The 27496-nt window shown below is 43.6% G+C and overlaps 1 long non-coding RNA gene across 1 annotated transcript in view; it reads right to left on the bottom strand.

Moving 5' to 3' along the window:
- The window catches only part of LOC128143616 (uncharacterized), a 31110-nt gene extending 4249 nt beyond the window's left edge, over nucleotides 1–26861 (bottom strand). The window contains exon 1 of the long non-coding RNA XR_008235830.1: nucleotides 26791–26861. This is a non-coding gene — a long non-coding RNA (uncharacterized LOC128143616). The remainder of the gene's footprint in view (nucleotides 1–26790) is intronic.
- Nucleotides 26862–27496: the final 635 nt, after the last annotated feature.

Raw genomic sequence — 27496 nt, 5'->3', positions numbered from 1 at the left:
AATCATCCCTTTCTGAGAACGCTGGCCACTTTCTACTGCCTCCGAGGAAGATCTCACCAACCTATAGGAACACACAGGATTAATTAAAAGCATTCTTTTAAACCAATTAACTTAAACTGGTAGAAACCCTTGTGTGGATACTCTCAGTGGATTTAAACTTATTTTTTTAAATTCAGTTTAACTAGAGGCTCTGCATTTGCCAGCTCTGTCCCCAGCATTTCGCATCTTTTCAACTGTTTCTGGTTTTAAGCTAATTTTAATTAAGCTCTTGCACTCTGTGTGGTCAGATCCCAACGGGTCTATAGAAAGGCAGGCAGAGACACTAGGAAGACAAGTCCAAGTCGGTTCAAGGCAATCCCAAGTGCCACAGCACAGCTCTTGGCAGATGCCCACTGTTTTAAGTTCAGTATATGTGGACAATGATACACCAGCCCTGTCCTGATGAACTTCTGGTCTCCATAGAAATTAGTCTAGACTTTAATGACTGCATTTGTCCATAGACAGGAAAAGCAAGACAGAAAATATGAATGATGGTGAGCAGCTTGCTACAGAAAATTAACAACAAAGTAGGAGACACGATGTCCTCCGACAGTCAGTTCTGCCGACTCTCTGCCTTCTCCCAGAGCAGGGCTAAATGTGACCTGGGGACAACGGTCAAGGCTGAGCTTTTCAAGGTAATACAGCATGGAAATCAAAACAGGAATGGCTGGCATGGAGTCAGCCCAAAAGGCACAGTATTCATGGGAATTGTCCATGCCTCTAAGCAATCAAAAACCATTGAGAGATGGAAAACTGTGGATTTCATTGACCGTTCTTTGATCTAAACACATACACTATACATTAAACAAGACACCTCAGAAAATATTTTTAAACATGTCCTGACCTCATTAAGAACAAGTAGGAGAATGAAATGCTGCTTACACATAAACCTTTCCTCTTTTTAAAAGATCATTCAGTGTTTTTTTTCATTTGATAATGCATGTGCCAAGCAGATGGTAGACCGAAGTACCCAAGACTTCAGTCCTTTCTGAGCTCTAACCCACTCTTTTTCCATCTCTCTGTAACCAGTTCAAGGATGCTGATGCTCCCAGAGGTTTTCTTTTGTGGATTTTAAACCCCCTTCCATTCTCCTAGCTAAACCTAGACTTTGATCTGCCAGTCTTTTATAGACCCCAGAATTGAGATGGTCATGCAATAGCGACTGACTGGCTTTCACTGTTGCAGATCATGTCTCTAACTAAGATTGCATCCCTGAGGGCAGGAACTAAAGCCCATGTAAATCTGCTGGTCAGAAACTCAGTACAGCCATACCTTCATATATGGCCATTCTTGTTAGCACAAAACAGCAGTAATAACACAACTATTTTCAGATAAGATCTTTCCCCCGTTACCAAGCATTGTCTAAAGACTATATCCTCAAAATGTCTTTAAAAATCTGTTCTCCTGCAATATTGGGTCATTTGCGCTGTGATGAGGATTAGCTTGAGGTTTGGATGTACACAAGGAGTAGTCTCCAGGACAGCGTTGTGTGTATGTGTGTATAAACATTAAAGCCACAATCAGTGGCCAATATGCCCTGCTGCCCAAAATAACTTGGCATTTCTGGCAGGAATTGTAGCCTTCACAGGAGCTTCTTTTTAAGTCATAGATTGAGGCTGACAGGGAAAAAAAAAAAAATCACTTGACATCCACTGAGAGGCTTTGCATTGATAATTTATTCCCCCAGAAACTAGGCAACTTGACATGGAGAGATATAAAAGGGGAAAGGAAAGGTCTTAAGGACCTCTGAAAAGCTGGAAGAAAGAGGAGAATCAGAAAACAAAGTCACAGACTCTACAAGAAAACCAGATATCAAGAAGACTTTCAGAGACCACGTGGCAATATATTAGTGAAGGATTCCTCATGGCTATTCTCCAACAGCAGCTTGCGAATATGAGAGATGGGCAAGCAAATATGAGCCACGCAGAAGCTTCTTTGCAAGTGGAGAGCAGGAAGGCAGCAGGATGGCTGGGCTGGTGAAAGTTTGTAGGAGGTCTCTGGGAGGGAGGTGGAGGACTAGCTGCCTTCCACAAAATTTTACAAGAGTCAGGATGTAATGGAAAGACTTCCCAGTGAAGGGATTTCCTGCCATCTTGCATCTTAAAACACTTTGTAATGCAGTGACAATTGGACATGAAAGGGACCTTCCTGAATTGCTACAGGTTTATGTGCATTCTGCAGAGGTGGAAATAACACCATAAAGGGGACAAGGTTGGAAATAAGTAAGTCCACTTAAAGCAACATCATACCATTTTCTACTGGTAATAAATAACATTCTTTTCTGTTTCTCCGTATTTACTTTTCTACCAGTATAATTCTTTACTTAACTTGTGTTAAACTACCCTTGATTTGCATCCATTTAAATGAGTAAGACCTTTTACGTTATTCCCGACAGTAGAGCAGTGGTGATTTACCCCTGCTGAGAATTTTGATCATATCCATAAAGGCAAAGTCAATCCAGCCTGAGGAATGGCTGTTATCCTATAGTGCAGCCCAAGGGAGGTTTAAAAAAGGAACACGAGAATGTGAAGCCAAGGCACAGATTTTAAGGCCAGAAGAGATTGATAAAATCAGTTTGGTTGATCTACTAAATAGCATAGGTCTCCAGAAATGCTCCAAAGTAAGTCTCTCAGAATTACACAAGACATCTGTAATGGAGCTGGAAAGTGAACCCAAACACACATGTCCTACTGCAGCAGGTGACCTGCAAGGCCAGTTCGATTCTCCTGAGTGGAAGCAAGCCAGGCATTTTCTTTATATCTCATTGAGGGACCATTTGCTTTTCCTGTATCTCACATGACTGTGACCTGGGACCATGCCCTCAAGCAGGCAGCAGAACAAATCACAGAGTGCAAATTGCTTGAAAAACTTGTGTAAGTGGATAATGAAAAATGCAGCCAAAACCAGTTCTCTGTGAGAAGATACTGAGAGCAACTTTTCCTGAAAACAGAATCATCACTTCCATTGACATAGCCTATTTCTTCCTCTGTCTTTCCTGAACCCTAATATTCAATGCAAGAAAATGATGCAAAACCATTATCTGAATGGTTAAATTCATCTTGTCCTCTTCTGAATGATTTATTTGTAAGGTTTCATATTGTCCTGCCACCAGACAAGTAAATGCTCAAAAAAAAAAAAAATTACTTCTCTTTTCTTTAGTTACCAGAAGAAAGTTTCTAACTTGTCTTGATAGGATGTCCTCTTCTTCCTCCTCCAGCTGCAAACCCATGTGCTTCCCCTCCACTTCTTCCAGGCCACCTTTTCCATTTGATGTCTTGCTTTTCTCTGACTATAACATTTTGTGGACGGTGCCTTAACCTGAGTGGCTCATCAGTTCTGTTTTAAATGGCTTAAGTGGCTTTTAAAAGTCAAAACTACCTTGCTTTTGGCAAATCATGCACACAAGCAGAAGAGCCTTAAAAAAAGGCAAGAGTGAACTGTTACAAATAAGAAAGAAACCCCCTTATTCAGTTTAAGGTCCTGCCATTCTCACTGGCCACAGACACAACCATGGACCAGATGTACCTGGACCCCATTCAGACTCTGCACTGAGTTGTCTACACTGAGATCCCACTGGGAGAATCTAGAACTTAATTTATCATACGTGTTTACCAAGCTGTCTTTGGGGACATCCATAATGATTCTGTTTTTATCTGGCAACAGAAGAGGACAAAGGCGCAGCGATGTGAAGAAAGATACATTAGCTGTCAGAAGACAGGTAACACATCTTGCTAGCATACTCCGTTCCATTTTCACCCCCCAATAGCTTGGAGCAGTGTTTTCCTTTTAAAAGTATCCTATCACCTCTGACAGATGGCTTAAGGCTTAAAAGCATCAATATTTTGGGAAAGCGGTACCTGCTAGCAAGGTAGATATAGGTTTGTCATTCAAGAGGTTTTATATTTCCTATTAGGTCCTTTTCCTGGAAAGCAGCAACCATTTATTTTAAACTTTATCTACTGGTAGGGGTTTGGGGTTTTTTTATCTTTTCTTTTTTTCTTTTTTTTTGGCTTGTTTTGATTTCTTAAGTGGACACCTCATCTGTTAGCAGCGGGGAAGAGTGGGAGTGTTTTTCCTTGGCCATCCTGAAAGGTGAGCACTAAAAAACTGCCATTGCTTTTGCTCAAAGTGGGTTACCAGAAGGTTATTGCAAGAGGATAGGCGAAAAAAAGGACCGATATCATCCCAGAAGCAGATCTAAAGAGTTCTGATAGCTTTTTTCCTCACACAAGAAATACTGAATCAGTCGTGTTGTTCGTATTCCCCGTCGTACGTCTGACGGGCTGTTTTGCTTATCTGGCATTTCAGCTCAGATGCATCCCACCTGAAAGTAGGCAGAGACGCTGAAGTTAAGGCTGTCATTATCTGGGCACCAGCTACAGTCACAGAGAAGAGAGAGACACCTCAGGAGAGGGATTCACATCTGAGGAGGGTGAATCATGCTCTCAAGATGCCAGTATTTCTCCATTTCTCAAGATGCTGCTGGCACAAACAGCAGTAAGTCAGTACAATGAGGCTTCTAATTTAGGAGCCTTGGTGAAACGCCTGAAGTTTGATGGGTGAATCTAGACTGTGGTGAATCTCCCTCTCATCAAATCTGCAGCCTGATAGAAAGAAAGATATCAAAGATATTCACCCCTTTGCTGCACAGGACTCTTGTGAAGGGAGGTGAGAGCAGCATAAAGGAAAAAAGGAATAAAGAGAAGAGAAATGTGGAGGCTTCCAAAGGGAAGTGATGAAATCTATCCTGCTATTGCCTTCTGGCTTTGTAAGCTGCGTTGCACGGCTTCTTGTCTATGCCACCTCCACAGCCAGAAGGCTGCTCAAATACAGGATTTGATTCTGGCCCAAAGCTAAGGCAGGAGCATAGCAGAGGATTTGCACATGGGTTCCATCTGCTCCTCAACTAGTCCTCTCCAATAACTTGTGCAGCTGAATTGCTGCTGTCCTGCGAAGGACAGGGTTGGGGTGGCCAGTGACTCCAGCCCAAAGGCTCAGGGTGGCTGAATAAATTCACTAGAAGGATAGAAAAACATCAGCAACCTCAGTGCAATTCCAGAGAAGACATTTCCCTACAGGACATGCTTTGATGTACAATATTTTCTTATTCCTAAGTACTGAGCACAAAGAGTTACAAGAACTGGAACTTTTTGGCAGTCAAAATAGTGGTAGGATGTGGAAAAGCAGAGTCAAGTTAGAAAGCCTAGCACTGAGGAGATCAGCAATGTGATCTCATTTGAAGACCCTAACTCCAGGATGTCCTGGCAGCATTGTTTGCATTAGTCTTCTTTCAGTCTTGAGAAGGTAATGGGGTAATGTGATCCCCCAGATACTTCCACCTTGGCCCCAACTCCAGACCCATCTCTACAGGACACTGTAGACCCAAGACCTCCGCAGCATCCCTAGCTGAAGGACTGAATAAAGGGTCCTTCCCAGAGATCAGCTTTAGGGTTGCTGCTCCCTGTGGCCTTCTCTGGAGCACTGTCAGCTCTGCCACTTCCTCAGAGGTGCCCCAGCACTGTCTCCAAAGTACTCCTTACTGTGCTGAGCCCCACAGAAGGATCAGGGGTTTTGCCATCAATGAAACACTTGGCAGAAGCCCTCTCCTGACGGTGTTCTGATTTCCCAACTCAGTCACCCCGGGCTGTGGCTATATAGGCGCTGCTGGTGCAGTTCTCCTCTCCGTTCATTGCCTAAGGGGCACAGTGGCTTTCCAGCACCCTTCTTCCCCACCATCCTGAACTTAGAAGTTAATTTTATTAGAACCAGAGTACCCAGGTTTTGCACACATTTGACATGCAGGTAAGGGATGGACAACTCACATTTTTCTTCTTTCTCACCAATACTGGCAGAGGGGTCCTTGTGAGCATCAGGATGGCCCATTCAGGGTCTATGAGACCCATGAAGCATCTGAGTGTGGCCTGAAGACAGTCACATCAGTTGCCCTCTGTACTCAAGGAAGAGGCATTTCCAGAGAGCATTCAGCCCACTGAAGATGTAAATCACACAGTGGAGGCTCCTGTCATTCTTCATAAAGAAACCCCAGAGCAACTGCACTGTGGTGGGACACAACAGGATGCAAGGAGGGTGCTGATGCCATGGTGACATACTCCATGTTTTGGGTCACACAACAGGGGATGTGGTTAGTACTGATGGCAAAGCCCTTGTTTCTCACCTCCCCTTATCAATCACTTGCAAATCAGAAAGGTTCCAAAATCATCGCTTGAAAAAGAAAATCCAGTGTCCAGACTGAATGTGAGAGGCAGGAAAGCAGCCTTAAGCCCATGTTCAGAATAGCAGGAGCTGGAACTCCTGGAGTATAGTTACTCCAGGAAGGGCTCCCAAGTGCCTCATTTTACATGTCTCAAACCTGCGGGTGACTATAATTATCAGTGTTGCTTGGCTGCAAGAAACCCAGGGAAACAAGCATTTACAGCGAGACTGTGCACCACCCACTCCCACTGGTGAGCGTTCCCATGAGTAATTCCAGTGAAGCCAAGGAGGCTACATGTGTGAATAGCGTTGGATCTCCTGGAGAATGAGGTTCACAGCCTGGCCCTGAGAATTATTTTAAGCCTCTAAAAGGTCCTCTGCAAATCAGTCAATCATTTCTCTGCTCACAGGCATGCAGATTGCAAGTTTTGCCCTGCACCTAATGGCTTCCCATTTAATGTTTCCATGAATTAAAAATAATGTCTACACCGCACTTTATCATGTCCATGTACACATGTGTAATAGCAAAGCAACAGAGGCACCATAATACACAGTTTGCTAGACACACTGTAGTAAGATCAGATAGTTTCAGTACTTTTTTGGTTGCCATTTTTCACCCGAGTGACATGCTTATCCATTTTGGTATATAAGCTTCTACAAGGTCATCTAGGATGTGGTGTTTTCCCTTGATTGATAGCATGGTGCAAAGAAGCATGACTGACCCATGAAATCCTGCCTCAACCTATTTTTCTCCAGATCTCCAAGGGTTGGAATCCCTCATTTTAAATAAATAAATAAATAAATAAATAAATAGCCCAGCCCAACCCAAAAGACTAGAGCAGTCAAAGCTGAAGTACCCATCCTGTCTGTTAATAACTTGCAAAAGTTTTTACTGCAAGATTTGGAACGTGACGGTAAAATTCTGCAACACGCACATGGTGTGGGAGGAATAGAAATTACATTCAGAGTTTGAGTCTGGAAATTTGTGCCTGAACAGGGAAAAGCAAGGGTTGTGTTTAATCAACAGGCTCAAGCATTCCCTTCTTGTAAGACAGAAAAAGACAGTACTTAAACTTGATAACTCCTTAGAAATAACAAGCGAAGAACACAGATCGGATGTCAGCAATGCTCACTGGGGAGAAGAAACACAAAATGGAGTTAGAATTAACATGTCCTTTACACACACGTGTGCATCATGCATTGTAGAGCAATTTGTTTAGTGGTTTCCCTATCTGCACTCCTGGCTGGATTACGAATGCCTTATCTCTGTGCCCTGCAGTGCACCCTTTTACATACCATATACGTCATTCACCAGGGAGGCTGGGAGCTTCAGCTGACAGTAGGGTCCTCCAGTGGGAGCAGTTAGACGCTCCTCAAACTCTTATTAATACAGCAGCATTGCGATGGGTAAGAGGAAGGAAACTGAAGCACCGAAAAGGGGAAATCTTTGTTAAAAAACCTTCAGCAAAGCTAGGAACTGCAGTCAGGTGTCTGACCAGCAGCTCTGTGTCCTCAGTAGCAGACATCAATCAAGCAAGGTTGGTCTTGTGTCCTGCCAGGCTAGCACAACAAGAGCCACAGGGAAACAGCCAACTGGATTTTCTTTTAAACGCAAACAAAAGGGGCAGAATAATGAGAAACTAGAAACTTCTTCTCTCCCTCCTACTGGACATCAGGGCAGGATTGCCCTCTTCCCCAAGAGCAAATCTGTCTTCACCAGCCCCCCTCTTTCCCTTCAGTGCTGGGGCTCTCCCTAGCCTTGGGGACCAGGGGCCAGACTTTTGGCCTGATTCCCAGGCATCACCGTGTTTTTCTATAAAAAGCAGAGCCACCCGCCCTGCCGGGGCTCCCAGGTGCTTGGGAGTGCCAAACACTTTCCCAAGCTGATACCTGCTGATACCAGTGCTGTTCACCAGCGGGTGTGGAGGAATGCAGCCATGCCATGGACCAGGGCTTCTGGGCAAAGGTGTCAGCCCACCTTCATAACAGCTTTGCCAAGTGGAAATCAGTTCTGAGTCAATCAGAAGACTGAGATTGACACTTCCATCAGTGTTCATCATCATCTGCAGTTTTCTTCAGTGAGATTCTGGAAATGTTCATGCCCCATCCACATCAGACAAAGCTCTTGTTATCTCCTCCCCTGCTAGCACCAGTTCCCTGCATCGAGCTAGCAAAGCTTGGAGGATTTGTGCAGCCTGAGCTTCCAGGAGCTGTAACAGACACAGCAATGAAAATAAGAATGTAAGGGGGTGACCTGTAGATAGCAGGTCTTTTTTTTTTTTGCCACTAGAAATAATGTCATTCAAATGACACTATCCATAGCACAAATTTTCTGGAAAGTGTTCCCAGCACAGGCAGAGCTGGTAGACTTATAGTTTAAAGGCCACAGAAATCAGTCTGAACATCGCACGCAACCCTACTGCAATAGACCCAGAAATGCACCCCATGCTTCTTGCATCAAACACTCACACCTTGTGATTGAGCTAGAGCTCTTCTTCTCAAAAGGCACCCAAATCTTGATTAATGTGGTTAATTAACTTCATTGCAAAAGGGTCTGCTATCCTCTTTGACTGATTTTATACTAACTGTTAATTTTAGGCTACGAATAGTTACTGAACTGCCTACTTGCACAAAGAGGGGCTTCCCAGGAAGGATGCCTTTCAACTAGGATACAGCATTTTATCAGAGCAAAGAAGAATTTCCTCTCTCTCTCTCAATAGGGAGAAATGAGGTTCTGACTATAGTAGTGTCACTCACTGAAATGACAGGTTAAGGATAAGTGTGTATGATTGCAGACTGCAAGATGGTAAAGTATGCAAACCCCTTTCAAATGCCAGAACATATATTACTGTCTTTTCATCTGGGGAAAAAAAAATCTTTTTTGCTGTGTAAAAAACAGTAATACTCACTTTGGGCACCATGTTCTGATCTCATGCTGCTTTGAAATTACTTCATCGTGGCTCTTACGGCTTTGGGCCAGCACTGGCAAAGCCCTGAACCCAGAACTTAGTTTATTAAACCATGCTTTATTTTATTGTTTTGAATCCCTGAAATTTTGTGACGTAGTCGTGTGAGCACCTTGCATCTTCAAATCAGTGGGACTGTGCCCGCCCTCATAATCTTGTGCAAAGACGGAAGGTTAATTAAACCCATGTTTGATTTATAAATGTTATCCCTTCTGGGGAGCAGAGTGCAACTCCAGCTAAAAGGCAATACTGTGTTTATTTTACTTCTCCACTGGCTGTTCCCTACATGCAGTAGTTTATGGATACAAATAATGTTTTAGAGTAGGGAGCGGTTGTGGTGAAAACTAAGCCCAACTTTCGAACAAGCCATGAAAAAGAGTAAATTGAATCATGCAATGATTTCTAGGAAGCTGAAGCAATTAATTCTTTCATGGGTAAAATATAAGCCAAAAAATAAAACTTCAGTGTCCCATGGTGATAGCAAAATTTAAAAGTATGGCATTAAAGAAGGCAGAATTCCCCACTAGTATATGAAAACAATGTTTTCATTTAGGCCAGCGGAAATCTGGACTAGTTCCATTTGGATCATTGAATTTGCTCTGGATTTACCCCAGGGTAAATGAGAACAGAAGACAGTCCTCCCAGGTTTTCTTTTTCATTTCTTTCCTTTTCTTTCTAAAGAAGAATCAGGGCCAGACTCCAAGAAGCTAGATCAGTACAGCTCCAAGGTATGACCTCTTCGTCATCACTGGTATTTGCAGATGTAAATATTTGTGCTCCCTACTGTCTTCCACTTTTGAGAGGGTTTCTTTCTAAGAGCAACCCCCCTCTAGCTTAGCTCCTGTAATGTTAACAGCTGCTTCACAAAGCTCAGATCTAATCCTGAAAAATTGCAAGTTTTCATGATAGGGAAAAAAGATCTGAAGACACATACACCTAGGTTCTTGTGGGAGTCTTTAATTCAGACAGCAAAACTTCCATGGTAAAATGTACACCATTTCTGAATGAGGACATTTATCACTTAAAAGACATCTATTTAAAAAAAAAAAAAAAGACATTAAACCAGATCTGGTTTCACAATGCTGTGCTCAAAATGTAACCACCAGTATTCCAGCTCCTGTTAGTACCTCTACTACCTTCAGCCACTCATGAACCTATGAGAGCAAATGCTGTTTGCATGTCCCATGCCTGATACAGGGAATCGAATCAGCCTGGAAGGTTTCTGGGTCAGGGACCATCCTTCCATACTGCACCAGTGGAGGATCAGTCTCTAAACCAAGTACCGAAGGGTTGGACTAACACAAAGTTGTAGGACAATCACATACTATTTGCTACAATTTGCCATGGTGCTGGTGATATCTCTTGAGAGTTCCAGGAAATAATGGCAAGATCACAGAGACTGGGGCAGAGGGATGTGTCCCAAAGACAACTACAATTTGTTATTTGGATTAATAATAGTAAGGTCCTATTATCCTGAGTAGAGCTTAATTTTCTTTCTGCTTAAACTGTCCTCACTCCATTTATGTCCCTATTCAGCAGAGCTCTTGCAAGCTTAAATTTAAATATAAGCATAAGCCCCATCGACATATCTCCTCTGGCTGCTAAGAGAAGCCCTGAGGCTGCTTAAAAAACCAGACTGTGCTCACAGTGAATTTGCAGGTGTCGGCTCAGACACTGCCAGAGCACATTTTCTAAAGGGTGCAGTATAAGCGTCGTTGTTGGCTTCAGCTGGATTGAAGAAAGTGTTTCAGCGCTGGTGCTATCAGGATCCTGAGCAGACCTAAGAGAGGAAGCCAGGTAAGTAAACTCAGACCTGGCTGACACACTTTGCACCCATAAAGGGAACCTTGGTTAGATTCGTGCTACAAAGCCAACCCAGCTGCTGCTCAAAATTCAGCCTAATGTTTGTTCTACGTTCCTGCAGGTAATATCCCTGTAGCAGTGGTTTATGCTACTGTAAGAAAAGTATTTTAAACACTTTAATGGCCTGCTTTATATCCATCCTTTCCTTCAGTGGGTGCAAATAATTGCCAATGCAATTTTGTACCCCCAGTTATTTGCAGTTATGGTGCGTGTCATTGACGTGTCTAACTAGCTGATAAGATACGTGGGTGCAATCAGATGCCGTAATTAGAAGTTTAAATGACACGAACTGCACCCACACATAGCTGCAAGTGCAAAATTGTATCCATAACATCTTGGAAGCAACAAAGAGAGGAAGGACTTAGAAATTTGTCCCTGCAAATGTTAATTTGCATGGCAATAAGCTTGAGCCTATTTGGCAAATACACTTTCATTACACAAGATTTAAGCCAATTGATTCTAAACAACCTGAGAGTGTTCAGACACTTAGCAGCAGACACAGCATCTTGAAAAATTATACTAGTCTGGTGAACTAGGGCAAGGAACTTTTCCCTTCAGTTAGGTAACATGTAATTCTTGTCTTCGTTACTGCCTTTGCTGTGGTTAGAGCAAGCAAGAGCCTTTGCTTGCAATGACAGATTTTAATAATGATTTCTCAAGGCTGTAGCAAAGTGTAAGTGCATTTCGTATTTCATGATAAGCAAATGGTGTGCAACAAATAAGAAGGTTCTTGCTCTGGAGTTTCTCTTGATGCCATAATCATATAATATGCAATTATATACTCCAGCCTAATGCAAGGCAGGAATTTTAACTTGACACCTCTTTGTAGACATTATCCAAAGTTTTGGGAACCTTAGAGGAGTTTTCAATGGTTTTACTGTGAAGATACAGATGCATTTTGAAGTTAACTCAGCATCATTGGTGTTTCTCTTATTTCTCCCCTGTTTTAGCCCCAAGGCTCCATTTAGCTATCCCTGTGCACTGCAGTGTGTGCAACGCAACTGGAAATATTTCCTCAGGCTGTTTGCTATTTCCACCTCTCTTCTGGCCAAGGGAGACAGCGAAAAACTGAACCAAACAGGACTGAACAAGCCAAAGAAAAGCACAACAGAAGGGAGTGTAGAAGGATAAAACAAAAATCCTGAGAGATCACGTCCTTTCATCTCTGCTCCAGTGTTTTGGCTCAGCAGCACAGCCTTTCCCCTTGCTGGGAGAGGGAAGCGTGAGGAGACCGTGGCAGAGCAACACAGCATGGGCTGCTTGCTGAGCCTTGGGGTGATCTACCTCCCCAGGCTTGGAAGTTGTGTTTGGCCTGCTGAGGGCAGGAAAGCTGTTTTCAGACAAGAAGCATCATTTTAGCTCTTGAGGGCAGCCAAAATGCAGCAGTGTCTGCTCCGAACCCTCCCCGGTCTCTCCAGAGCCACACTGCCTTTTAGCCGACCTGCGCCTGCTTCTGCAGTTGGGATATTCCCGCACCCAAGCGTCAGAAGAGTTTCAAAGCTTCAGGAGATGCCCATCCTTGAGTTCAGGAAGTTTTCTTTTCATCAGACCCCACCAAGTGTCAGCCGCCTTGACTCGGGAGCCGGCACGTCCCGTGCGGTTTGAAGTGCCACAGACCACGGCAGCTTCCTGCTGCGTCCGACTCAATTCCCCACCTCCCGTCTCTACTTCAAATGCTTCACAGCTGACCCTAAAAGAAACAAGCCAAAATCCCAGCTACCCCAGAAGCAGTCCCCAGAGAGCATGACTTGCTAATGGCAAACAGCTGCAGTCATTAATGTTATCTCAGGGGATCCGGGTTTTAACAGTGAAGGTCCCAGGTTCAGATCCTGTTGACAGACTGTAAGATTAATACTAATAATCTTGCCTAGCAAAATACAGCGGGGATCACCTTCTCTGAGGCACCAGGTGCCTGGGAGAACAGGCAGCCGATGATGTCCTAGGCACCACATTGCCCTCTCGGCTGGATAAAGAGAACAATGCTCTGGTGGCTTTAAACTTTTTTTCCCCTACTTTTTCTTCCTTTCCTTTATAGACTTTTCTTCAAGTATCGTGCACTGTGGCTGTTCATAGACTGACTGTTTCACACCATCTGAATCAAATGTCTGCTCTCCATTAGGTATACAGAATTTCCATATGCCCTGGGTGCTTCTACTGCCATCTCTTGCTCTTGAGCCTGTGGAGATGTTGGCTGTATCGTCCAAGCCGTCCCACCCAGCCCCTACTAGCTAGTAGAGCAGAGGGATCCGACTAGAGATTACAAAATGCCAGGTTCCTGGATCAGCCTGGGACCAGTGTGTGACGAGCAGCAATCAGCTGTAGCCTTTGGCTTCCAGGATGCAGAGCACGGCAGAGTCTGTGCTGCTGATGGATAATTCAAAAGTGGGGCAAGATGATCTCACTAAAGCAAAACTGGTGAGATGAAAACTATTAGATAACATCAGCTGAGTTTGTCAAATGAGCTGGAGAGAGCTCTTGGCCCAGCTTTCCATGGACATCTGGCTACACGGTGCTGCCTTGATAACTCCAACCTTCACCTCCATCCTCTGGGACACAGGAGAGGGCAGAGGAGCCATCATCCATATATAAGGTTTGGCTGTGGTTATAAGGAGGCTATCGCAGCCATGAATAATCTGTTTTCCACATTTTCCACAACCCATGTGGTGTGAAAAGCTGGACAAGGATTTGTAAATGAATTGAGCCCAAGAGTAATTACACGTTCCTGCAGATTACTTGGTGCCGTAATTGCACTTAGTATTTACCATGTGACCTAAGCCAGAAATAATCATGTATTTACTTTATATTTATATTGTAACGTGCCATGTACTGTAATTATACTGCCACTCCATGGTACTTAACACATCATCGACTGTTCCACAATTATCATGTTAGTAAATAGCACTTACCGAGATTTGTGGCCTGTAATTTCAAGCATTACCTGCTAAAGATTTAGTGTAGCAATGTCAAAAAACCTGTTTCTTGACAATGTCATTTCATATAAAAAATGCCAAGTCCTGGAACAAATAGAAATCAGTTTTTTAAAATTCAAAATTTGAAAATACAAAGGAAAATCTAGATTTGGGATTAAGGGCTTTTCCAGTAAAGTAATAATCAATTCCATGAAGAATTCTCTGAATTCTTCTATTCAAGGTTGCAGGAGATTAGAAATGAAAACTTTCAAACTTGGGTGATTAAATGAAGGTATTAAATCCATCTTGAGACTCTGAAAGAAAAATGTTTTGGAAGAAATTAATATCTACTCGACCTCTTATTTAATTCTGATTAAATCTCTGAGTGGCTAAACCCAAACCTTTTACATTGGGTTTTCTGAATGGACTTACGCTTACATATACATTTGCTCATAGAAGTATTCCCCTTGATTTCAGTAGAGTTACTCATGTGATTAAAGTCAAGCATGTGCTTAAGAGCTTTGCTGGTCTAAAGCCAAGGTTTAAGTATGGAAGTCTTAAAATGTTGGTCAAAGTTAGCTCATTTAAACAGGAAAGCTTTAGAACATTCTCAAATTTTCATGATTCCTCCTTCAACAAGATTTTTCCATATTGTAACACAGATGGATGCCTGGATATCACTTAACTCTTGCAAAAACTCAGTCAAGACCCAAGATTTCCAGGTCAGGCCAATCTCCATACTGAATACATCACAAAACCTTTAAAGAAGCCACCTCAAGCTTTCTTTCCTTGCTGATGATTTATGTCTTGGTTTCATTGTCCCGTAGAATAGCATCTAATGTGGAGACCCAAACCTGACATTAGGAATACCTTCTTTTTTCCAATGATTCAAGAGCACAGACATGCTGTTACGTTCCAATTGAAGGATGAAATCTTGGTCGCACACGTAGTTGGTAGTTCTGCTGTTGAACTCTGTGGAGCCCAGGTTATTCCCCCAAAAGCTCATCTCTTACTTCGGCCTTGATCTGCCCAATATATACAAATGAGCTTAACTTTAAACACTGATAGTACCATTTACCTCATTAACTGGAGCTGAATGAATAATTCATAATGCATAATTTATCCAATGAATCTCACTTCTTTTTGTGTTTGTGAATTGTCTGCAAATAGATTCTTGATTGGACTCTTCATCTAAAATTATTTGCAGGTTTCTTCGGTGAATCATAATCAGTCTGCAGATCGTTTGAGCGGTACACTGCGAGCAGTCACAGTTTGCAGCTCACGCTGTGTGGGTTCGCTGTAGGAACGTCAAGGTAACGCTCCTGTTCCCTCCCTGGAAAGCCTTATGTAACTAACCAACAGCAGGATGAATTTCAAACTGCACATATGAGCGTAAAACTTGGAAATTCACACCCTTGCTGAGTGCTGTTGTCAAATTCAGAATCTCCCTTCAGTGAACGGTCAAACAGTGTTACAGAAAAGTAAATATCAAAGCTGCATATACGCCTGTAGCAAATCTGAGGGCTTGGAAACATGAGCAAAGTTACTGGAGGGCGACAAATTTCAGCCTAACAGCTGGTCTATGATAGCTGCCCCTGTGAACGATCCCAGGCTGAGGCAACCTGGATTAATTGAGCCTCTCCTCAGTGGAGGTTAAACTAGCAGATCTGTGGGCTAAGAGTTCTCATATGGATGCAAATTAGCGATGGCAGGGTGTCTTGTTCCTGTGTCTGAGGCTGGAAGGGGTTTTTCCACCTAGCTACCCTATTTGCTCTGGAGAAGAAGACGTCACCCTGGCAAAATATCTTCTGCAGGGGCAATGCAATTACTTGCAAAGTGCTCAGATCCACTGCACGCATTAAAGCTGGTGGGACAGTTGGGTGCATGCATTACAGCTGGTGGGACAGTAGCCAGTGGGACTGCAAAAAGCCTTGTCAAGCTTTCATCACCAATACTGCACCGGCCCCTGTGAGCAGAGACAAGAAGCCAGCCTGCTTTTGATCACCATGGCTCCCACCACCACTTTCACTGTACCTAAGTGACCTAACTTTGGTGCAAGAAGTAGCAGAGATTTTCTCTTCCGCTTACCCTATCCAGTTCAGCAGAGCTCCCTAAGAAAATCCTTCAAAACTGTTGACCCTATCACAATTTAAGCACTTTCTTGCCATAAAGCATGTGCTTACATGCTTTGCTGAGTGGATTTGGTTTGCTAAATTAGGATTTGGTTCTAGGTTGGGAGATTTTGTCTGATTAAATCAATCTTTACTATAAACATCATAACCCTTCAAAAAACAGAAGCATGCAAGCCCGAAACCTATGTGCTGTAGCCCAGGGCCACGCTCAATATGTAAAGATTAATACAATTTGAAAAAAATCTCTGCTATCATAAATCAGTCCCCAAAGTGGCCAGATGTGGACTAGACTTTCAAGTACATCATTTTGCAGGGAAAAAGGCAGTGATGAATATGCAGAAGAGGATGGGAGCTGTCGAGCGCATGTAGATGAAACCATGTGACCAGTCGCCCCTTTGACCTGTGTATCAGATTTTGAAGGGAAAAGGCTAGTTTTAAGTGCTGTCTCAGAATACAAAGCAACTGTGTCTACCACCACTTCATGTACTGCTGAACAAAGAGGTGGGTTTTGCAGGAGGAAGATCACAAACTCAGAGAGGATCTCCCAGGTTCAACATTTGTTCAAACACGAGGAAAAAGATAAGAAATTTTTAACGAGTACCAGGCTACATGTTGCTCCAAAGAGACCATGGGGGACCAGAATTTTATACTTTTCAGAGGAATAGATGCTGTGATTATCATTAGCCAAGGTAATGGATTCAGTGTCACAGCTTTGCCATGCCTGTCAATTTTGGCACAGTAGTTTGACATGAAAAGTGCAAATGGGAAAAGATGGCAGTGAACAACTTCTATAACGTTAGGGCAGGCTCCAGTGGTGAAGTGATATATTTTTTCCATGCCCGAGGAAATATTTGGTCTTGGCAGGTGCATCATTAGCTGTATTGCACAAGGCTGTAGAAAAAGGGAATTATAGGAGTAGCATGGGAACTTATTCCTGGCCTTGATCTGCTATCAGTTTTTAAGAAAACTCTCTTGGAACTAGACATGGTATCTGCATTGAGCTTCTCAAGGGAGAAGGTTGTACTATGCGCTCTGGTCCAGGCTGGGACACATTTAAAAGACAAGAGATGTGTAGGTAATGCATTGCTGACTACTATACTGGCAAGCCACCTTGGATATCTGCTCCAGCTTGCAAAGGATGCCTGAAAAGTTAGGCTCTGTGATCCAGAATATGGTCACCAGTTAGACCCACATGGTTGGCGGTATCAGCAGGCTGCACCTCGCCCCTGAGACAAGGAGCTGAATACAAGCCCTCGGCTTCCAAGCCTGATGAAAACATCACCATGTAATGAGTGCTGAATCCAGGAGCTGCAGTGCCACAGGAACGACCCTGGCACTCAGAGCAATTCCTCCAGCCAGTAGCTGCAGTAGCCTCATCTTCACTGGACCAGCCACTGGAGGGGACAACTGTCACAGGGTACACAGTGGGGCATGTGTCCCACCGACAAGTTTGGGTAATACCAAGCCACTTGCTCTCACCCATAAATTCTTTCCCGCAGCACAACAGTCTGATGTAATGAACATTTTACACAAGCCATGAGCTTAGAGCTTTTGCTGCTATGCATGTGCCATTGATTAGAGTGGCTGCAGATGGTTTTATTTTAGATAATCAAGCTTGCTGAGGTTTGCCAGCATCAGAACAAAGGCATAGTTTCCCCCTCACTAACCAAATTTGCGGCCAAGACACTTGAATTGATTTCAGCTCTGATGGATGGTGAAAAAGCAGGGAGGGGGGAGAAAGCAGCTTGCCCATATACCTCAAGCCAGGTGGCTCATACCTTTGCACACCATGTTTTACCTCCATCTTAGAGGAAGTGTATTCCCTTTTGCTCCTAAAGGGGGGGGGGAACATCTTTAACAACTCCCATGCTGCCCTGCTGTATTATAACAATATACTGAGCTGCAGAAAACAAAGGAGAAAACAACAGCAGTCACAACAACCCGCACAAACACTAAAGCCTCCGGAGCTGGAATTCCTCCTGCGAGACATCCCCTCTGAAGTCTCCAACCCATACCGACGCGCACTGCTTCGCATGTCACTCGACCAGCGCTCCCCTGGCATTCCCACACAGCTGGAAAATCTCTGCGGGCTCCTTCCCTGGGGAAGCAGGCAAGGGAAAAGACGAAACAGTTATATGATGCTACAGGCCGCAGAGTCATTCGAACTAGATTGCCACTGCATGAAATCTTCTAAAGCTCCCTGTTACTTAACCATTCATGTTGGTCTGAAAAAGAGCCCAGTTTTATGGGATACTTACTAATTTTCGGTCTCAGTGAAGCCTTATACAGCAGCATGCAAAGTCTGGTTGTTTGACCTTTTGGGGGTCTCTGAGACATGCAGCACAAGTGTGGCGGTGGGACTGATGCAGATGGAAATGCCCGTTTCTTTGCTCCTTCCCATATGCAAAGGGATGGATGGAAGCAATGGAAGCATATATATGGGATATGATGATACCCCCCCCTCTTGCTCTGCTGCTGCGCTGAGTATCCCCTGTTGGAACAACGCAAATGCATCTGCATCCCAAGGTGGTGTTGGCTCAGGCAACAGAAAGGGCTGTGATCTTCCAAACGGTCACAAACAGCTATGCATTGTACCTATAGAACAAGTGTACTGAATGTAAAGGGAGAGGGGGGAAAAAAGTACGAAAAACAGGGGAAAAAAGATTGTAAGAAAGAAATCAATAGAAAGCATTTAGCAGCTGGGGTGACATAGACAAAGTGCATTTAGAACCACAGACACTTGACTTCAGGGCTGGGGGGGAGAGGGTTGTTTTATTTTGTGCTTTGCTTCTTAATATTTTTCAGATTAACAGTTTGCAATTCTCTGCTGAGCTGTAAGGTCTCAGAGGCACTGCCTGCTGGAACGTTTTGATCAGTGTAAACTGGGGCATTTCCAACAGACAGGTTTATTAACTGATTTACTGACCACATGAATTTTGCGTAGCTGAAACTATTTAGCTGGTCTCTTTCTCTCCCCTTTCCCCACACCTCCCGATTATTAATCATTAGGGAACTTTTTTGCTTTTGCACGAAAACAGCCCCCAGACAGTGCTGCATTGCCTCTAGTCACACACAACGTGGCAGATCCTCTACCTTGCCAAAATTTTCCTTCTGTAGCAAACCACAATATAGGGCAAATGGGGCTTGTCCCCTGAATGGGAGATGTTTTGAAAAGGAGATGCAATGCTGTCAAATATACTTTCTGGACCTACTGAAGATAGTTGCTTGTAACAGCTGCCATCTCAAAGAATTACCACTTTGGCTCAAGTGGCACAGAGCCACTAAAGGTCCTACTGTGACCTCTATTAGGGCTTCAGCTGGAGCTTTCTTTGGGGGCTGTCTTTTACAGTCAAGAGAGGATTCACCATCCATTTCAACAGCCATGTATGCAAGGTACCACCTAAGATATTTGACACCACTTTTTTTTTAATAACGTGCAATGTACAGACTGAAACCAGTATGCTATGTAAAGATTACCCAACCAAAACCTCTCCCTGTTATATGGACTTAATTTGCCAGCTCAAGAGAAAAATGGCTTCTATAAAGAACACTATCCTGGTTTAATGAGGAATTTACTCATTTGAAGGACTTGCTTTATGTTCTTTGCACTGGAGCTAGTTAAAAAAAGAAAATGAAGAAGAAAGGAAAGCTCTGAAAGAAACATTTTGCAAAAAAAACCTTTCAACGTTTAAGTGAGAAAGCTTCAAAAACTTGCATCTGTTCTCCAGCAAGTCAAACTATGGATAGTTTTCCTCTCAGTATTTTGTGGGTTTTTGAGCATTAGCATTTTCAAGTTTGGAACATATCTTCTTCTATTATTTTGCATTGCCTGTTGAAGTACAAAGTTTCTTTGGTACAAAACATCTACCCACGGACTTCAAGGAACCTAATCTAAACTGATTAACACATATATCTTCATGAGGTCCTGGTAATCATAGGAGATATCATGGCCACTAAGTTTCATGTGAAAATTAAAGGAAAGAAAAGCAAAGCCACTCCCTCCCTTAACGTACCACGGTAAGGATTTGTTGGCTAAGCATCATCCATGTTGCTTAAATCTCCTCTTTGTGCTTTAGCTCCTGAGTCACCCCTTCTCAGGGACAGAAGGACATACAGAGCAAGTCCTATAGTGACACCTTTCCGTATAATTCACCAAATAACTCCACAGATAACAAAACTAGTGAAGCCAGTTTTTCCACAAATTTGACATCTCTGGAGGCATTCTCTGGTGTCTATGGAGAGCCATGCTAACACTGCAATCTTTCTCTAGGAAAGGCATTAAGAGAGTTTGCCTTCTGTACTGTCTATTTTAATGAAACTTCTAGGAATGAAATGTCTTGAGACCCATGTCAAATTTGATTGAAACAGGCCAGCAGGCTTAGAAGGTAGCAAGGGGATATATACACAGACATGGAAATCGTATAAGTCTTATTTCCCATCATATAAGTCTTATTTCCTGAGGAAAATATGCTAGAAATACACCTCCTATCTTTTCTTACATGCACACAGATACTTGTTGAAAGGTCAATGACCATTAATTTCATGTTTATGTTTTTGTTTCTGTATACAGAAACAGGTGTCCTATACTACATTGACATCCAGTGTCCTGACAGTCTACCAGAAGAAACTGTTCTCAAGGTATTTTGGCCCCACTAGAGGAAGAAAAATGGAGGCTGCTTACTACAGGTCGATTTTTACAATATTGGCTAAGTTTGCAAACAGAGGCAGCGTCTATACACCAAATGGTAAGGCAACCCTTGCTTTTCATGGTACAGCCGATTACCTTGCTGTGGAATTATTTTTCCCAAATCAGTTTATACATGTTTAGGTCTTGGCACAGATCTTTCAAAAAAAGTGGATCTTACTAAATCACAAGACAAAGACCTCTTTCAGAGGCTTGTTAAAAGACTGAGACCTGTATGTAAAGTGATATCCTCATTGTAAGTATGTAACAGGATCTCCTCTGCAGTCAAACGGAGACCACTTTCCTCTTAAAGGGACTTTCTCAGAAGTGGGAAAAGTCTTTCGCCGATCATTGAGCCGTTCAAATCCAACTCAGAAGGTCAATGCCTGTCAGTACCTGACAGCTATCCAGTTACCTTCTTTGCAAATCCACCAAGAGGTTTTCAGCTGTGGTCGTGCTGAACAGACAATCCTATTAACAAAACCTCCTATCCCAGATTTAAAGCTAGTGTTCTCCATCCGAACAGCAGAACAACCTAACAGGGCCATGAGGAGCAGCTTATTCCCTCTTCCTTCCAGGTTGTTAAGCCCAGTTCAGAGCTAAGACACATCAGCAGCCGGGTTTATGCTGCCTCTGTACAGGCTGTACCTGTTCTGTAGATAAAAAAGGAACTTCAATTTCCAGTGCTGTCAATGCAGTGACTTTTAATCAGTAAATTCCCTTTCTAAGACAGGCAGGAAAAAAAAAGTCCTCATCTGAAAAAAATATCAAATGCATTTTCAGCCAGAAGACATAAATATAACCAGAAAGCCATTTGGAAATGCTTTCATCTGACAACTGACATGCTTAGATCATCTGCAGCCCACCCTGTGCTTTTCTCACTAGAGAAATTAAACACTAGGAGAACTGCTGCTGCTTTGAATACTCCCCTTAAATATTTTCTGGCACAGACTCTCCCAAAGGCAGCAGTGGAAGTCTCACTGCTCAGGACAGGCAAATCTTCCTCTCCTTTTCATGAGACACAACACAGTGGATACCTGGGGACAGGGGCAGAAACAGGCTAAGATTTAAGAATTGTGGTTTTCTTGTGGAAAGCTATCTACTTAAGAGGGACTGATGTTTATCTTCAGGGTGGGGATCTTTGATCCTACCTCAGTTGTCCACCTGCACTGATTCATTTTGGATCAGTGGCCTGATTTTCAATCCCCAGTTATGCCCCAAATCCCATTTTTTTTGTGTGTATTTGGAAAGCCTTTCCTTCCAGTGACAACTCTGTCCACGTGTCCATGCCACTCTGGATCCGAGTCCTGATGTGCTCCATAAAGGTTGGGTCCTGCGCAATCATGCCGTGAGGCTCTTCACATGGCCAGTGCCTTGGTGCTATCCATGGCTCCCCTTGCTCAGTAAAGGTCCATTTGGGATGGTAGAACATGATCCTAAACAAACCCACCTTTGAAGTCTATGTAGAAACCCGCACCCTCTTGCAGGGGTGACAGTGACCATAGAACAACAGTCCTTGCAGAGGCTCTTGAGTCTGTTCTGGCTTCTTGTTCAAGGTGTAATTCAATATATTCAAACTAAAATGTAATTCTTTGATGAGGGGGTTCACCCAGTCGCTTGTCACTTCGAGCCCCCTCACAAGGCATAAGAAGTTGTCAGTGACTTCCAGGAAAACCGCAAGCAGTAAGCAGGCGGCTCTGGCTGAGGGGGGCTAAATCCCAAAATTCTCTTGTTTTCTTGGTTCACCAGAAGACAACTTAACAGCCAGGGCATGGTGCAATGTTGAGTCATATCTACACATCGCAGCTGACTGAGGCATATATGCAGCTTTACTCCAAATCTCTGCAAATCCATGCAAAGTCCAAATCCATGCAAAGGTCTTGCTGGTAAGAGTTATCTGAAGCCTGGATGAGCTTACACAGCTAGCAGTGCTGTTTAGAGCCCTGGATTCTTCAGGGCAGAGAGAGGACGGGTACGCTGGGGGCTGGTGCTGCTCCAGTATTCCTCCCATAGCCCCCTCCAGAGAGCAGAAAAACTTTCCTGCAGCAGAAGCACCTGCTGGAGAAAGAGTCCTAACTAATAGGGCTGCAAATTAGCAATCCTCCATGAATAAATCTTTCAGGATTGAAACATTTGTTGAAAGCTGGACCCCAGCCAGAAACAAGCATTTGGTGAGTGCCTAAATTAAGTTAACATTTGCAGCCATGATAGACTTGGTCTAAAACACCAGGACACAATCAGTCAATTGAGTTACAGCATCTTAAACTGGCAAGGTAACTAATTGCTTCTTGTTGTGAGTTAAGCAAAATAGCTTATGTCTCAGTGAAAAAGGGGTAAGCTAAACTGAAAGTCTTTTAACAGAAATAGGCAAAGAATATACACAAGGATAGCTGCGGTATCTCGGCTGACAGGTAGGAACTAGATAAGCCCATTACTACTTTTCATGTTCCTGTGTGCTATATCCCTATATATATTATGCAAATCCATGTGATCCTTTCATTTAGAAGCAGTTACATTTCACTGGCATACGCCTTAGTGCAGATGGAGTTGCACAATTATAAAAATGTCCTGTCCTTGATGCCAACGTAGATGGATCATGGCTCAACCACTCAATAAACCGAGTTCTAGGGTGTCTAGTCCTCCGTCAAAAGCACTGTGGCCAGAGAACACAAATGTACCCTAATTAAAAAAACCACCACAGCCCCCCAAAAACCCCACAGCCAAACCCAGATTCAAATGTATCTAAATGTATTCAAGGAAATTATCCAGTCCGGGAAGACTTTATGCCAGATGTGGGTTGTTTGCCCATTTCTGCTCTCCAGGTTAGGATCTTCATTCTCTTGTGGTCAGCAGATGGGCAGCATGAACATCAGATTGCACACTCTGGCTGTAGAAATGCAATTGTGTGCCCGAGTCACATCCAGCCACTTTGTATCAATATAACTGCCTGTGTACTTCAAAAGCCACACCATTTTATCCATACAATGAAAATTGTCTGAAAACATGAGGTACAATTTAGGTGTCTAAGTACTGTGTCCATCTGGGCTATCTTAGCTTGTCCTGTCTGGACCTTGCTGCCACTGCAGAGAGGCACAGGTCTCCAGTGGGTCACATCTGCCCGACCCATGAGGATGTCTCAGCTACCCAACGGCACTTCAAGTGGCAGGAAAAGTTGCCTAAATATTGTATTTAGGAAACTGAACCATGCCCATGGTTATCACTGGTGATACTGTAAAACCTACAGTCAGGTGTGCACGTCGGCAGCTGAAGTAGGGGAGCAGTTTTACTACTATTAGCTATATATACCTCAGACCATCTGGCATGATGGTATTTTTTGGTAGATTTTTTTTTTCTTTTAAATACTTTTTTTCACAAATCTGGCAAAGAGTGTAGTACAAGGAGGTGACTAGGTGCTGCCGCATCAGCCGTAATCCCCCAGGGAGTGGGGAGAGAAGCTGATGGAGCCACGAGTGAGCAGTCCTGGAAGACATCTGTAGAAGAGCCATCTGTAACTGCAGCCTGAGCCCCCCAGCCAGGTTTGCTTAACCAGAGATCAGGCCACCTCAAAGTCAGACAGGTTTATCTGTCTGATAAACAGATAAACCAAGACTTGTCCTGAGCAAGACTCATCCTGACAGTTTTTCTATAGTCACACTCCTATCTTTACTTTTAATGAAAGTTGGGAGTCAGATTTAACCGTATGATTCCAGGAGCTGGGAATTTAAGAAAAGTATAAATAAGTTGACTAGGTGGCTGTGCTGAACTTGGTGTCTCAGCCTCGGACTAGCTCTTCACACCACAAACTTTGTACTCAGCATTACATGAGAGCTGAACCAAACACTACCACCAGCAGAGCTCGGGCCCATGGGCTATTGAAAATGCCCTTACCTCATGCCTGAAGGTGCTTGGAGTCCATCAGTGAAACACAGAGTACATCTGGTCTTGCAAGCCAAGACTGCATGACAATTTGGGCTTAACTGGAGTCAGGCAGAAGAAAGCCTCACAGCATCACTCCACAGGAAAACATGCTATCTTTCACCAGAGCTCCCTTTGTACACCATTCTGTTTTCCTTTGGAGTTTTCCCCCTATTTCTGGACTATTCCTTCAAGACGCCATGTCACCAACCAACCACAAAGACGGGAGGAAACATGTGTTAAAGAGCTCTAAGACGGCTGTCTAGAGTTTGGCCACCAACTCCATCAAAAGTATCTGAGTAAGTTTCCTCGTAATGCCAAGCTTCACAGCTTTCTGGCGTGACAGTGAGCCACACCGTTGGCCCTCTGGGGCAAATTCAGGGTAATTGTGAGCCACAGGAGGTGATGGGAGTTACACCAGAGATGGTTCATATTGTCTGCTTTTTACATACACACAAGGGTTAGAAAAGTCACAAATAGACAGGGAGAGTTGTGCAGTGAAGACTGTGGTTCACACAACAAGGTTTCACAGCTCACGGTGCCAGTTCAACTGCAAAACCTCCTGGTGCTTAAATGGTGAAGTTCACACTCCCTCTCTGGAGGGGACAGAAGGTAATGGTACTCAGCTGTGACTATGACTATGCCAAATACCATTTGCTCATCTCAGATGAGCACAGATGGTCATATTTCCCTCTGTTTATTTTTGCTGAATGGCCTTTTCAGCCTGCCTAGTCTATGACCTTCTCCTAAAATGGGTAGATATGGTTTTGCTGGGATGCTGGGTTTCTTTTTTCTTCAGGAGGCAAAATAGAGGCTCTGCTGGTATCGGCTGTGAGGACACGGATGGACCTCATACTCTTTATGCTTTCAGTTTGTTTGCTGCAGAAATGCAATTGTAGGAGCAACAAAGGCATCCAGGTACACATGTGAAGAGTGTCCAGCATGCTGCTTCTCAAGTACAGGTTATGCAGACTGTGAATAACAGGACCCATGAGTTATTGCACTATAATTTAATACATGGCACTTTTCATCTTCAAAGTAAAACTGCAGTCTAATATAAAAAGATATTCCAATCACTACATTTAAATACAAAGTGGAGTAAATCATGAAACAATATTTTAACATGTCAAAGGTAATAAAAAAAAGGAATGAGTAATAATCAAACAGCACCTGCCATCTTGGCCACGGATGAAAAGGCAGCCCTGGGGGGTGTGGCAGCCCCAAGGAGTGTTCAGGCTATAGGGCAGAGAGGTGGTGGAGTGTAAGCATCATGAAAGTTCAGCACTGCCAACCCCACTGTGCACTGCACACTGCTTGGAGTTAAGTTCTGCTCCCCCTTTAGTTTTTAGTTAATTTAACAAGCTGTTGGCTTCAGTGTGGCAAAGGCACTATTGAAAAGCATGTCTACTGTATTTTTTGTTGGGTAGTTTGAAGCCCTTTGTACCAGGTCATTCATATACACATAACAGGAGGCACAGCAGATCAGTGTTCACATATTGTACAAAGTAGTAAACATAAAGAGTGAGAAATGTCCCTTGCCTCAAAAAGCCAACAATCTAAACAGAAAAGAGAAAAGCAGTATCACCTTCATTTAAAAGAAGGAGGAAAGAGGCCCAGAGAGTAGATCAAGAATTCCTTTCTTGACTGTTGTCCTTGTCCATGGAGACAGCAAACCCAAAAGGATTGCCTCAGCAATCACTGAAGTTGCTCCCTGGAGTCTGCATCAGTCCTACTGGACAGGACTGGATGAACTGTTCATGCATATAGCATGCAAATGCAAGGGAATCACCATTAAAAGCATGATTGTTAAGCCCAATCAGCCGCTCAAGGTGATCATCAGAGGTCTATGGAAGAGCCACGGAGTGAAACTAATCTCCCAGAGCTCCAACATCCTCCAGAATTCCCCCATTTCAGTAGGATTTCAGAAAGCATAGCACCACGTGGGAGCTGACCCACCACATGCAAAGACACCTAGTTATAGTTTTTACCACTTCAATGGTTCCTGTTTCTTCTTGATCCCTAACTCCCTGCTTGGAAGAAATGACATGCTGGTTCCAGGCAAAACCTACCTGCTCTGTAAACACCGGCTCTCTGAGGAGATGGCAATGGAGCAACTGACTACAGTCCACATGGTTTGGATGACAACCAGCAGGATGGTCTCCAGCCACGCTGCCTCACTCATTGCATCATGTGGCTGGTTTACATTGATAGGCAGTCTCAGATGATCCCCCCTGGGGGTGTGTTGGCAACATAAAGTCCTATTGGCTCTGAGACAGTCTGTGAACTTCAGAAGCACAACCTTTAGTACTTTGTTCTGCAGGACAAAGGTGCTCAGATAACTGCCCTGATGGGAGCTGTGAAGAGTGATTAAACAGAGTCCCACAGTGGTCCCGTCTCCCCTTCCGGTGCCCACCAGCTCATTGCAAGGGCACCCTGAGGTCAAGCTCATGCCAGATTATCTTGTTTGGACAATACGGAATGCTACTGCCCATCTCTTTGCAGCCTGGAAAGAGTCCTTCAGCTCTACTAAGGCATCAGTTGCTCCAATAGCTACTTCCAGAGGTGCCTGGAGCTCTGGTTTCTCAACTAACTCCTTAGGGTTAGATGGCAGTAAAGCCAAAACACTGGTGAGCCACAGGAATTTTCTAATCCCAAACACTTTTACTCCTAAAAAAAGCACAGAAAGCAATCAACTATGAAAAACAAACACCCTTTGAGAACATTTCCCCTCAATGCAGTCTCACCATTTGTAGGAGGACCTGGCCTGGACTTCCA

This window comes from Harpia harpyja, chromosome 1 (genome assembly GCF_026419915.1).
Source record: "Harpia harpyja isolate bHarHar1 chromosome 1, bHarHar1 primary haplotype, whole genome shotgun sequence".
Lineage (NCBI taxonomy): Eukaryota > Metazoa > Chordata > Aves > Accipitriformes > Accipitridae > Harpia > Harpia harpyja.
Note: the sequence above shows the minus strand (reverse complement) of the source record. Positions and strands in the feature narration are given on the sequence as shown.